The sequence below is a fragment of the Cupressus sempervirens genome, chromosome 1 (assembly GCF_028749045.1).
Source record: "Cupressus sempervirens isolate cs-2001-9-10 chromosome 1, ASM2874904v1, whole genome shotgun sequence".
NCBI lineage: Eukaryota > Viridiplantae > Streptophyta > Pinopsida > Cupressales > Cupressaceae > Cupressus > Cupressus sempervirens.
Window position 1 is genome coordinate 643,196,768 of NC_143118.1, and position 13,876 is coordinate 643,210,643.

The window sequence follows — 13,876 nt, forward strand, 5'->3', positions numbered from 1 at the left end:
CTAAGATGTTAGGCTTCTCCTTATGAGTACCTTGCTTTGATACCAATTGTTAGAATATTCAAATGGGAAGATTACTTTTGAGAAGGGGGTGAATCAGAAGTACCACACTTTTAACCTTTTTAAATCCTTTAAAACACTTAACTGAAAATCAACTGCATGCATATAAACATATCAAATAACCATAAGTTAAACACATGCAAGTAAACACACATAACATCAAAATTTGGTAACCCAAAAACCCTCCAAAATGAGAAGGTAAAATTGGGTGGGGATGATACCCAAAAAATCACTGCAGCAATAATGTTTGACCACTTCTAATGGTATCCCTTATTAAAGGCCTTCCCTATTAAAGGCTTTACACCGTGTCAATAGTGACCTGGTTAAAGGATTTAAAACACTTTACATGAAGTGTCATCCTATCAAAGGATTTTATCACTTCTTCAAAGGATCTATAATATAGCTATTAAGCTAACCTATCAACATATGATTTTCCTCAAACTAGTTGTGAAGCTAACCTATCAATATAGAATTTTCCTTCTAATACAATTGCTAGAAAGTATTAGATTCATAACTTGATAACTTGTAATCAACAATTGTTGATTTAAGGCAATGGTTCTACTTTCTTTGATCTGATCCTCTAAGATCTGATAATTGATTGTAGCCTTTATGCTATTCTAATCAACTAGATATTCAATTGCTACTCAATTCACTAAGTTTGTGATACCCCTATTGCTTGCCCTATTCTGCAATTCGCTATCTACTTAGCAACTTCCTTAACTTCTTTTTAGCAACTCAAAATCACAGGGTTTAAGCCTTCTTATAAAGGATTCATAGACTTAGAGTTTGCAATGAAATCATGAACTCAAATTTCCCACTCAAATCCTTAGATTTATCCCATTGGTGGCATGCTATCTCCAATTTTCTTATTGGTTGTATGCTGATATCATAGGTAAAGAAAAGGATTTGATCTTATCTTTTAATCCCTTTGTGACTCATCCAAAAATGGTTTTGCATCTAAGTTTGTGAAGGCACAAACTCATATGTTGATTCTATGCTACTCGGCACATACTAGATTACTGGTGCTCGACACATATATAATCTTGGATTGCTTGGCACCTATTGCATTCTATCTTTCTCAACACATGTATGATTTTGGCTTACTCAAAACATAAAGCATTTTGACTTGGTTGGCATCAACTATGACTTGGCACCTATATATCACTTGACACCTGTATCATGCTTGGCACCTGAAATTACTCAGCACCTGCAAAATTTTTTGCTTGACACATACTATAGTGTACTTAGCTTCTATGTGAAAACTAGTTAAGTGTCTTGACACTCAATTTTCAAAACCAATCTGAGACCAACACAATCAGCATAGAAAACCTAAAAACATGGGTCACTGTCACAAATACAATAAGCAAGGTCATTAGGAACATGACTGCAGGACTAGAGCCATCAAAACAACAAGATTTGAAGGTCACTGCTACAATTGCAAGAAATATGGACATAGAGCCTTTGAATGTAGATCCAAGCCTATGTGGACACCAAACCAACCAGTAAAGACAAATAGTCATGGACATCACTACAATTGGAACTAGAACACTAGTTAGTGTTGTCACTATTGTCAAGAATATGGACACATTCTTGAAAATTACATAAGAACACACTTTACTAACAACTACAATAGGTGGTTGAGTCAAACCACTTGTTTCAACTGTCTAAAGATAGGACACATCAGCAAGTCTTTCCCAACTAGGTCAAAGGAACCCAACTCTGAGTTCAACAAAGGGAAAGGAAAAGTTGATGTTGACCATATCAGAGAAGAGATGAATAGGACATGGAAAAGAAGAGATGGAAGCAACGCATCTAATGGAGGGATCACTTCACCCAAAAGGTCAAGTGCTCACACTTCATCCAACTATGCAGAAGAAGTTATGTAGGACTAATATTTAAATTCTTTATCATACATTAGTTCCTAGAATAAATCAGCACTAAAAATGATAGATCAACATGAATAAAGATGCAAGGTTAAAACTTCAAAATTTTCACATTGTTGCCGAGCAAGGAAGGTTGCCTTCAGATGTTGAGTTATCTACCAAAGTCAGTGGAAGCCAAGCTAGTAGTGGGTGCCAAGTAAAAGGAAATTCTTATTGAACTAGAGTAAGGGAAACTCCAATAAATGTCGAGTGTTAGAAAATCAATGGAATGAAAGGTATAAGGTATAAAATGCTATGTATATATGCACAACTATATATGCACTAAGCATTAAATGCTATGTAATGAAAGGTATAAGGTCAAGTTTTTGATCATTTTCCATCATCATGAACATAGAGCAAGAGAAAGAAGAGTACAAAAATGATTTCCAAGTAGAGGTTGATGCTTTTGCAAAGATTCCAACCAAGATTCAACATTGTTTCATCGATTTAAGGTATTTAATCTAGTGTCAAGCTACATAGTTAAGCAATCTTTACATCTTAATACCCTAGTTTTCAAAAATGGCATCTAACTCTAGGAATCCCAAGGATAGGGAACTATTTGAGGTCCAATTGGTCAGTAATGAAGTTAACTAGCTAGATTTTAGACCAATTCTCAAAGTTGCATATAAAAATGACCCTATCAGCACTTTATGCATTATTCCACCTAAAGTTGTCATGGTGCAAGATGTCAGAAGGTGTTATAACTATAGAATTGGTGCAATTGGTGACATGGAGATTCAACAAGCGTATGATAAACTTTTTGAGAATGGGGTATTGAAGGAAGAATTTCAAATTGTTGACTGGAAGGGCTTAACCTGTGCCCTAGATTTCCCTATAGTATTCAAGACATAATGAATAAGAGTTGTGCAAAGTAGAATTCATGATGGATGCCCATGGTTGGAAGATGGACCCATTAAACTGTAAAAAAGAATCATACATAGGGTAATCAGATATCCAATCCTAGAATGGCCAAAGACCCTAAGGAGTGATTCAAAAGAAGCCATAGAGAAGAACACTGGGGCAAAATGGAATAAAAGAGGCATGACTATGGACACAATCAAAGATCCTCTTGTAGAATTTTCTGTGAGGGTCATATTTCACAAATTCTACTAGTTAAGCTGACTGAACAGTGTGCCTTGCATTACAGTTAACATGGGATACAAAATTGTCAAAAAGGATCATACATATGATCTAGCTGAATTGCAATTGCAAAAGATTATGGAAAATTTGGGAGCAATAAGGAGATTCAAGATTTCTCAGTGCAAGTTTGGATCAATTTTGATATGCCTATTTTTCTATGTTCAAAATGAATTCCCCTCTTTTGGTAAAGTTGGAAGAAAAATAGGTCTATAGCATTACAAGTTAATGAATACATAGATTAGATGGGGGCAAATTTTGAAACTATAATGACTAGCTACTTTGAAGACTTTAAGGAGTCTATGAAATAGAGACTCAAGATACCTGTCTCTCTTGTTGAACAATACATCAATGAGATTTGTTTCTTAGTTGACATTGATTTCACATACATCCAAGTAGTAGTACCAAGGGTAAGATGGCTAAGGCCACTTGGATATGAAATCAACATTGATGAGGCATCCAAAATAATCACAACATTGCTTGTAGAAGACATTGATAAAAGTGCAAAACCTTTTGGCACTTTTGATGTTGTAAAGTCCAAAGTAGAATGATAAAGATGAAGAAGAAGAATAGGGCCATGAGCCACTTGCCTTAACATAAGGCATGGGAGAAGATGCTGAAGAGGTAGAAGGTGCTGAGGAGGAAGAGCAAGCCAAGGAAGCACCTGCTAAGCCAAAGCCAAACAAAAGAAAAGCTCAAAATAAGCCTGCAACTCAACCCAAAGGCAAGAGGATAGCCAAGCCAAGCCCAAAAAAGCCTAGTACAAGGGCAAGTACAAGAGCTACAACAAAGGAGGCTAAGGAGCAAAAAAAGAAGAATGCTACTAAGCAGGAAGGTCTAGCCAAGAAGAAGCTATGAAGAAAGTATGACATTGCACCTCCTGAATCAGATGAGGAAAGGACTAAATCTGATGACAATGGCCAATTTAGAGTGGTAAGTCACACCACCAATTCTAACTTAGAAAATATATGTGATAAAATTAGAGATAATGTAGACTTATCTGGCTTAAAAAGAATTGATTTTAATAAGTTGAATAGAGAAGAATAGAACATAGTTGAAGAATCAGTCTACACTATGATGGCCAAGTTCAAGAATACTCCACTTGAACTTGACAATTCAATTCCTAAGGAGTTATATTCTATTGTAGAAAATAAATGGAATTATTTCCTTAATATGGAGAGAGAAATAAGAGAGTCAACATTGGCTTGAGTGATGCCTAAACTCAAAAAAGGGAAAAGCATGGGAGTAAATTTATACCCAAATATAGAGCATTCAGTATTCTTCAAAATAAGATTGAGGATGTTGTGAAAAAATCCACACAAATGTGGAAATTAATCTATGGCATCACAACTATAAAAGAAGGAGAAGAAGATCCCTTTGAAGGGAGAAACAATGGAGAAGAGGATGGAAATGAAAAGGAAGGTGAAGGAGAAAAAGAAAAGCTAGATGATATAGTGGAGAAGGAAACACAACAGGATGATATGGCAACTGCTGAAGAGAAACAAAAAAAATAGAGTGTGTAAGATACACAATTTCCACCTCCAAGTCCTCCACATGTTACCCCCACACCTATAGATACAATAACCATGCAAGATGTTCCTAACAATTCTAGTCAGAAGATAAATCCATTAATTGCAGTGGATCTTAAAAGGATCCTTCACCAGACTACCCTACAAGCACAACTATGTAGAAATCCAATCTTGGTGAGTGTGGAAGAATTACAAAAAGTTTTAGTTGACATCACAAGGGATAAGGTAAATCCACAAGAACCACCTTCTCATATCCCAATAGCTATAAGTGGACACCCCAAAGAGCAAGCTACACAAGATACATCAGCTAAGGTTGACTCCATAGTTACAGTCACTACAACTACCGAGAAGATAACAAAAAGATCTAATAGAATAGATGGATACTTCTATTCCTACTACACAAGAACAAGGAGCACCACAAAAGATAATAGTGATTGATCAAGGAAGAACAGAGGAGGAGACCCTAAAGCAAAAGGAGTGAGAAGTAATTCAAACCCTAGTAAATCTACCAACCATTAGGACTCCAACTGGAATGACTCAAAATCTGAGCACTAAAGCAATACCACTTCAAATTTCAGCACTGAGCTCGAGCTCTAAAAAGGATGCAAGGGTACTTCACTATGGAGACCCTACTCTAGATGAAGAAATAGTCATTCCTAAGTATGACTATGCAACCATCAACACTAATAAGATAAACAAAGTGCAAGAGGCACTAGAAAGGAAAAAGAAACAAGAGATACTCATAAATGAGTATAAATAGAGGTAAGCATTAATTGAAATAAAATACATCTTTATAGATGCATTTAGCTTGCAAGCACCTGATGAAACTAAGCCCATTATGGAGCAATTATCCAATATAGTGGACAAGGTGTAGAATGAAGACCTTGATACAAATGTCAAATTGTTAGAATGGTCAAAAAAGAAGTTTCAAACAAAGGTGAATGAAAGAATATCTAGTGAGATAGCATTATCATAGTTGGAGCTGGCCAAGAAGATTGAAAAAATAAAGATAGTACTTGAGATCATATTCTCATTCTACTCAAAATTGTGTGATCCATCAATTTTCACATAGGAAACTAGCCAAAGGATAATGATCTCAAAGAGGAATTTAAAGATATCAATCATGTAGCTACCTAAAGATCTAGCTTAGAGTGAGAATAATTTAACACTATGCTTCACACTTAGAAGGAACTAGTTGTGTTAACAATAGATGAGGCAAATACAAAGGCCAAATTGATACAGATTTAATCTGCCATAACCCCACACATGGAAATTTTACAAAAAGAATTGGCCTATGCTGAAAATGTGTTAAAGAAAGACCCCAATATTTCTACATTGGAAGGCCTAATTCACCTTGCAACAGAGTCAGCCATCCAGATTAAATCATTAAAAATTTCCTTACAAAATTGGGATGCTGCTCTGAGGATAGTAATGGAGGTAAATAAATCCTTTTTTGGCAAAATATTTAGTTAACATATAGATCCCTTTGACATAATTATCAAAAAGGGGGAGATAAATTTTGAGGGGGAGAAATAGTAAAGCCAAAAGGAATTTATAACTACAAGGGAAGATGTGTGAAAGGGGGAGTTAGAACAGGGCAGATAAGAAAAAGAATGACAAGGTAAGGCATATCAGAATTAGCATGAAACAAATCTAGCATGAGAAGTTTTGGATACAACAAAGGAACATCAACTTAGGGGGAGTTAAAAATTTTGAGGTATAAAGTCCTTCACAAAATTTTGAACAATTTATGAAGTTCTGTATATATGTTGAATATAATGTATATTATACTCAAAGAGATTAGATTCATTATGTATAGTTAAGTGTTTTTGACACTCATGTTAAAGGGGGAGATTGTTGATCTTCGATTGGTTTTGAAAATTGAGTGTCAACACACTTAAGAAACTTTCTAAGTTGATGTCGAGTATAATATAGATGTTGAGTCACAATATGTGCTAAGCCAGAAATTCAACAAGTGTTGAGTCATTCAAATGCTGAGCAGATAGACAGTGCTCGAGCAAGTTTCAACTATCAAGTGACTAATAGATGTTGAGCTAGTATATGTGTCAAGTAAACTATAGGTGCCGAGTGAGACAAATTTTCTATATGTGTCAAGCATCAGTAGTCAACAAGTGCTGAGTGACACAATATCAACATATGAGTTTGTGCATTCACAAACTTAGATGTAAATCATGTTGCATGATAGCTAATATACAAATTTTGAATCTTAAAGATAAGATAAAATCTATCAAATTTCCTATGTACTCTACATGCAACCAATCAAAAAGTGTAATGCTAAAGAGGAAAAACAAATGAATCTCAGCCATAGATTCATACCTAACCCTAAGTCATGAAAACATTTTAAGAGAGACAAAGCTCCATAATTTAGTAGATAGAAGAGAGAATTTAAGAGAGGAGTGATAGATTACAAGAGAGCGAAGAACAAAAGGGTGAAGAATACAATTAAGGTGACTTAGTAAAACATGGGAATTTCTTGATCAGTTAACATCAAAACAAAGTATCAACACTTCATATAGTACCATATCATATCAAAGAGGATTAGATCAGAATGGACTAAACATCGATCTTAAATCAGTAATTGAAGATTGTAAGTGATCAGATCAACACATTCTACTATACTTTCTAGCCATTGTATTAGGAGAATGAAAATCCTATGAAGATAGGTTGGTTTAACAACCATTTTGTAAATCCTTTAACAAGGAGACATTCCAAGTGAATGTTTTGTAAATCCTTTAGAAAAATACACCTTTAATAGGGTGTTGGAGCCTTTAACAAGGTAGGCCTCTCATAGGGCAGACCATTGATGATGTTCAAACATTGTAACCTTGACAAGTTACATATTGCTACAGTGATAAGTTGTGGGTGTCATCCGCACCCCAGTTTTACCTTCTCATTTTGAAGGGTTTCTGGGTGATCAAATATTTTTTTATCCATTTTCATGCATGCCTTTACTTTCATGTTACTTAGAAATGTTACATGCATGTATTGATTTTAGTTAAATTTTTTATAGTGAAATGTTACATGCATGTATTGATTTCAGTTAAAATTGTTATAGCTTAAAGTTTGGTACTTCTAATTCACCCCTCTCACCCCCCTCTCTCTCAGAAGTATACTTCCTACTTGTGAATTCCAACAAAGAAGAGTAAAGAAAAAAGTCAATTGGAATGTTCAAAAGTGCCAGAACAAAGAACTGAAAGTATACACAAGGAAATGAAAATAGTAGTAACATTGAAAGACTGTAAACATTTTCATAAGGAGAATAAAAATTTGAAAGAAACAAAAAGAAGCATTAAAGAATAGTATAAAATGACACATGAGATTAAACTATTACAAGAAAACATTGAAGATTAGGTTATGCTAGGAGAACAATTTCACTAGGAACATGAGGTAAGACTACAACCTACAAACTAAAGAAAAGAGAAGGAGAATTATAATACTAAGACACAAATTGGGATTAATATGAACAATATGATGGTAAATAGATTAGATATAAAATATTTTGAGGATGATACTAGCTAGATACATTGGGATGGTGAGGATATGATGATTAATAAGGATATGAACCAACAAATAGACTTGGCAAATGAAACCATAGAAGAAAAAAGTTTCAAGCCAATGGAGTATACAAAAGACTAGGAAGAAGAATATTTAATTCCAACAACAGAATCAGAACAATGGAGTAACATAACAATTAGGAAAAAGTCAAAAAAAGAAAAGTTGTAAAATTTGGCAAACATCAATAGATGGGAAAGATATCTTTGGAATTAAGCCTACAAAGATTAAGGATAAAATGGAGGAATATAGTATCCCTCCAGAAGTTGAAGCTTTCTTAATGGCGACTGAAATGTATAATTAGGAAGATCCTATCACAGAGATTGAACTTATTGAAGTGTCACAGAACTGGGAAGAATTTGGGGTACTAAACGAGACCTCAAAAATATTAGAAAAGGAAAATTTAGAAAAGGATATAGATACAAATGTAGAAGAAAATGAAATAATAGAGTAGCTATTAGAAGATTTAATAAATAAGGGAGAAAATAAAGAAGGAACTACAAAAGAAAACAATAACCATATAAGTATAGTTAATTTGGGTATTTCAACCAACCAAGAAGGATTTAGAACTCCAAAATGTGGTAAATCAAAACCAAAAAGAGGAAGAAAATCATTTAAGGAATTAAGAGAAGCAGATGGTCAAGCCAAGGAACAAGAATATATATTTGAGGTTCCTAACTATAGGAAGGGTAAGTGCCTTCCTAAAGAGCAATGAGGATCATAACATGGAACACTAGGGGCTTGAATGCTCCTAGTAAACAAAGAGTGTTAAAACATAACCTAAAACTCTTTGAATCAGACACAATTGTGATATAGGAAACAAATCTTAACAAAGAAGGGGAAAAACTAAGAACAAAACTAGATAGATGGAATGCAAAAATGAAGGAATTATAAGGAGCATCAAGTGGAATGGAAATTATTTGGAATACTGGGACAACAAACATTACAAATATAATATCAAAAAGAAATTGGATGGGGAGTATGGTTTCAAGCATTAAGCATAATCTCCAATTCATTCTAATTAATGTTTATGGCCCAATACAAACTTTAGACAAATGGAAAGTCTAGAATGATAAATCTTCCTTTATGGAGCTATATCCTAAGAACAAACATGATCATAGGTGGTGACTTCAATGTCATACTTGGCATCAAAGAAAAATTTGGAGGTTCTTATATTTTTACAAGAAACATAGTAGAATTTAGAGAATGGTCAGAGTTAATAAATTGATAGAACTACCAACTTGTAAAGGATTATTCAAATGGAATAATAAAAGAAAAGACTTCAGTTATATTGCAGAAAAATTTGATAGATTCTTTTTCAAAGGAGAACTAGTAGAAGTGGATTTCACAATCATTGCCTCAATTAAGCCTATTGCAAGATCATATCATTATCCTATTTAAATTGAATTAATAGAACCTATTAAACCTAATAGGAATCCTTTCAAATGTAAAAAGATGTGGTTCGTAGATCAAACATTCATGGAGAGTATTAAACAATGGTGGGATGAAAGCTAGTTTATAAGATCAAAGATGTATTGTTTTGTATCAAAACTTAAAATGCTCAAAGAAAACATACAAAAATGGAATAATATATATTTCAATAATATATTCCAAGACAAATTGAATAATGAAGAAGATATTAAAAAAATAAATAATGAAATCATTAAAAATAGTACAGACAATGAAAAATACATTAATGAAAAGGAACTATTAATCATACAAAAAGACATTTTAGCAAAAGAAGAAGTTTTCTTGAGACAAAAGTCAAGGGAAAAATGGTTAGTAGAAGGAGACAAAAACAAAAAATTCTTTCACAATAGTACAATACACAACAAAGCTTTTTAAACTTATACTCAACTTAAAGATAATAATGATTGTATTATTGATAATCTAGCATAAATTGCTCAAACATTCATCACATATTATGAGAATCTATTAAACAATTATGACTCATCTAATTTAACCAAACAAAAAATTATGGTAAATAATATACCTAAAGTTATCACAGAATTTGACAATAAGGAGCTCGATAAACCTTTTACAAAAGAAGAAATCAAATTAGCTCTTTTTAAGCTTAGTCCAGATAAATCTCAAGGGCCTGATGGTTTCCAAGCTTTTTTCTTCCAAAAATGCTAGGAAATCTTAGGGGAAGAAATATGGAAAGCAATAAAGATAGCTAGAAATGGGGGATCAATCTTAATTGAAATTAATCATACCTCTTTAGCATTAATACCAAAAAAGGTTGCAGCAGAGTCACCAATAGATTTTTTCCCCATAGCATTATGTAATAAAATATATAAAATTTAAACTAAAGCAATAGCAAATAAGATTAAAACTTTTCTTCCAAAAATTATCTCAGAAGAACAAACTAGGTTTGTACCTCGTAGATCAATTCTTGATGGAATATCCATCTTTCAGGAAACTATACATTCAACAGTTAAAAACAAAGAAGCTTGTATGTTTATGAAGTTAGATATACAAAAATCATATGATGTAGTAGATTGGAGGTTTTTATGTAAATGCCTAGAAAAGGTTGGATTTTCCAAAAAATGGATAAATATATTTTTTAACTATATATCTACTCCAAAAATCTCACTACTTATTAATGGTACTCCTGAGGGCTTCTTCAAGATTTCAAGGGATATCCAACAAGGACACCCCATGTCACCCTTTCCTTTTATAATTCTAGTAGAAGCATTTGGTAGAGCTATTCAAAAGGCACAAGGTGTAGGATTAATTAAAGGCATTACTATCACTAATAATGTTCCAAACATTACCCATCAGCAATTTGCTAATGATACCATGCTTCCAAGAATTAGTACGAATGAAGAAATTAAATCTTTTAAATGAATTATATTGGATTATTCAGCAACATTGGGCCAAAAGGTTAATGAAGAAAAATCAAAACTTTTCTTTTTAAACACACCAAGGAACATGGAGAAATATATATGCAGTTAATGGGATACAAGAAGAGTAACTTTCCATGCAAATATTTAGGGATATACTTAGAAAAAGGAGTTAGGAGTAAAAAAGGTTGGCACAATATATTAGAAAGAGTAGAAAAACAAATAGAATCATGGAAAGGAAAATGGCTAACTAAAAATTGCTAACTAAAGCTATGAGAGTACCAAAAATTAAATTTGTTTTGTCAATTATTCCTACTTATCCTCTATCCTGCCTTCCGCTACCAAATAATGTTAATAAAAAATTGGAAGGAAAACTTAGAAATATTTTCTAGAGTGGAACAAAAGAGAAAAATAAACAAGCACTAATAAAATGGGATAAGATATGTAGGCCTAAGAATAAAAAAGGATTGGGCATTAAAAATATCAGTTGGTAGAATGAGGCATTAGGAGTGAAGCTAGTATGGTGCTTATATAAGGAAAAAGATTTTTAAAAAATGGGCAAAAATACTTTATAATAAATATCTTAATCCATTAGATCCTTCCTCTCTCTTTAGAATTAGAAATCCACCAAGAGGTTTAGAAAATTAGAATTTTATGATGAAATGTAGGCCTCTGGTCAAAAAATATCTTACTTAGGATTTAGGTATAGGTGATGAGGCATTATTCTAGGATGAATCATGGGATGGTCAACCCCCAATTATTAATTCTAGAATATCCAAAAAAAACATCAATGTCATTACTGATATTTTGGGACCCAAGGTTTTTGATGCCAAAATACTTATCAGGATTGATGAGACTAAGACTTGGGTATGGAAATCTTTGGATAATATTAATATTTTAAGTATAGATAAAACTATCCTTGAAAATATCCTTAAGGGTAGATATGTGACTCATAATAATTGAGTAGATAAACTCATCTAGGGAGCATCTAATGATAGAATATACAAAGTTAAGCTAGGATATGATCTTATAATTAACTCAAAAAGATGGGATAATATTGCTATACCTTGGATCTATGTTGGGATTCAACATGCCTACCTAAGGTTGATATCTTTATTTGGGTGGCAATTTAGAATTAGATTTTTACAGCCAATAGATTCTCTAAAATGGGATTTGAAGGACCATCCAGATGCAGTCTATGCAAAAATAATTCTAAAGTTATGGAGCATTTTTTGTTTAAGTTCCCCTTTGAGCAAGATTGTTGCTATTGGGTTAAGAATAAATTGAATTGGACTTCCCCTTTACCTTAGGATATCGAGGGATTTCTTAAGGGTTGGCCAATTAAGAATAGGATAAGCATTTATGAGAAATTATGGAGTATTACGTGCGTGCAATCATTATCTGGGAAATATGAAAGGAAAGAAATAGATGAATATTTCAAAATTTAGAACTTAGTAAGATAACTTTTTCAATGAAATCGAGGTAGCCATCACAGAATTTATGAATTTCTATCTCAGGAACACACCCAAGGTAAACTTTACATCCTTAGCATGGGATGAGAATATGAGGAAAATTTGGCTTCATTTGATTAATCCTCCCTTAGTTTATCCTAAAAAGGATAATATAGCTAGGAAAGAATGTAAATGGGTAGCACCTCTGATAGGATGGAAGAAATTAAACTTTGATGGAGCTTCTAGAGGGAACCCTGGGAAAATGGGATTGGGCTATATAGTTAGATTAGACAACGGAGATTGTATATTAAAATGAGCTAAACCATTAGGTAATGCAAACTAATAATATAGCTGAATTGGAAGCATTAAAAGAAGGATTAAAATTAAGCATAAAAAGAATATTAAAAAGTAAGTTATTGAAGGAGATTCACAAATTATCCTAAATGTAGTTAGAAAGAGACAAACACCAAATTGGATATTAAATGCTAAACTAGAAAGTGTACTAAATCTAATAGATCAATTTGAGGAGATTAGAATACAACATATTTATCATCAAGGGAATTTAGAAGCTGATAAATTGGAAAACAAAGAAGTGGAGGGAGAAGACTTTATATATTTAGTAGAACAAAATTAAGTTAAGTAGAATACTAAGATTAGAGCAAAGGACAATTTAGTAGAAATATGATGCACCTTTATTAGAAGTAATTATTAGATAGACATTCATAGCAAGAAAATCTCCTTACATTTATAAGGCATCTGAGAAACAACCATGTAATATTAAGTATAGGACCTCTTTTAGTGTATCTCAATAATTCCACACATATATGAGTAGGCATCAATCAATGCTTAACAACTTGTGAGTCGCCATCTATTATTTAAGGCTCATAATATTAAATCTTTCTACAATTCTTCTTTCTTATCAAACCCCATTATTTCTCTGTAAGAATGGAGTTTTCTATTTCCCTCTTCCACGTTTAGGAATTGGGGCCAATGGCATTTAGAGGGGCTATCAAATAGGAGAGGTAGAATAGGATCCTTAACCCAATAGATGATGTTTCTAGGTTTGCAATCTCCTAGGAAATTGGGGAGAGGTTATTTAATTTTTTTCCTCTTAAACTCATAAGTATATGATAAGAATAAGAAGAATCAATGAACATCTAAAATTATTGAATTTAGTTAATATTATTTTGATTAATCTATTTATTTGAAGTAGATAATGACCCTGAATATCTAATCCACTCTAAGAATAAACTATAAACTGATTAGGTAATGAATGAGATTCTAGATAAAGATTCACATAAAGCATATTATAAAATCTTCTGATTAACTCTATCAGTACACTTTAGGATTCTTATTGTATG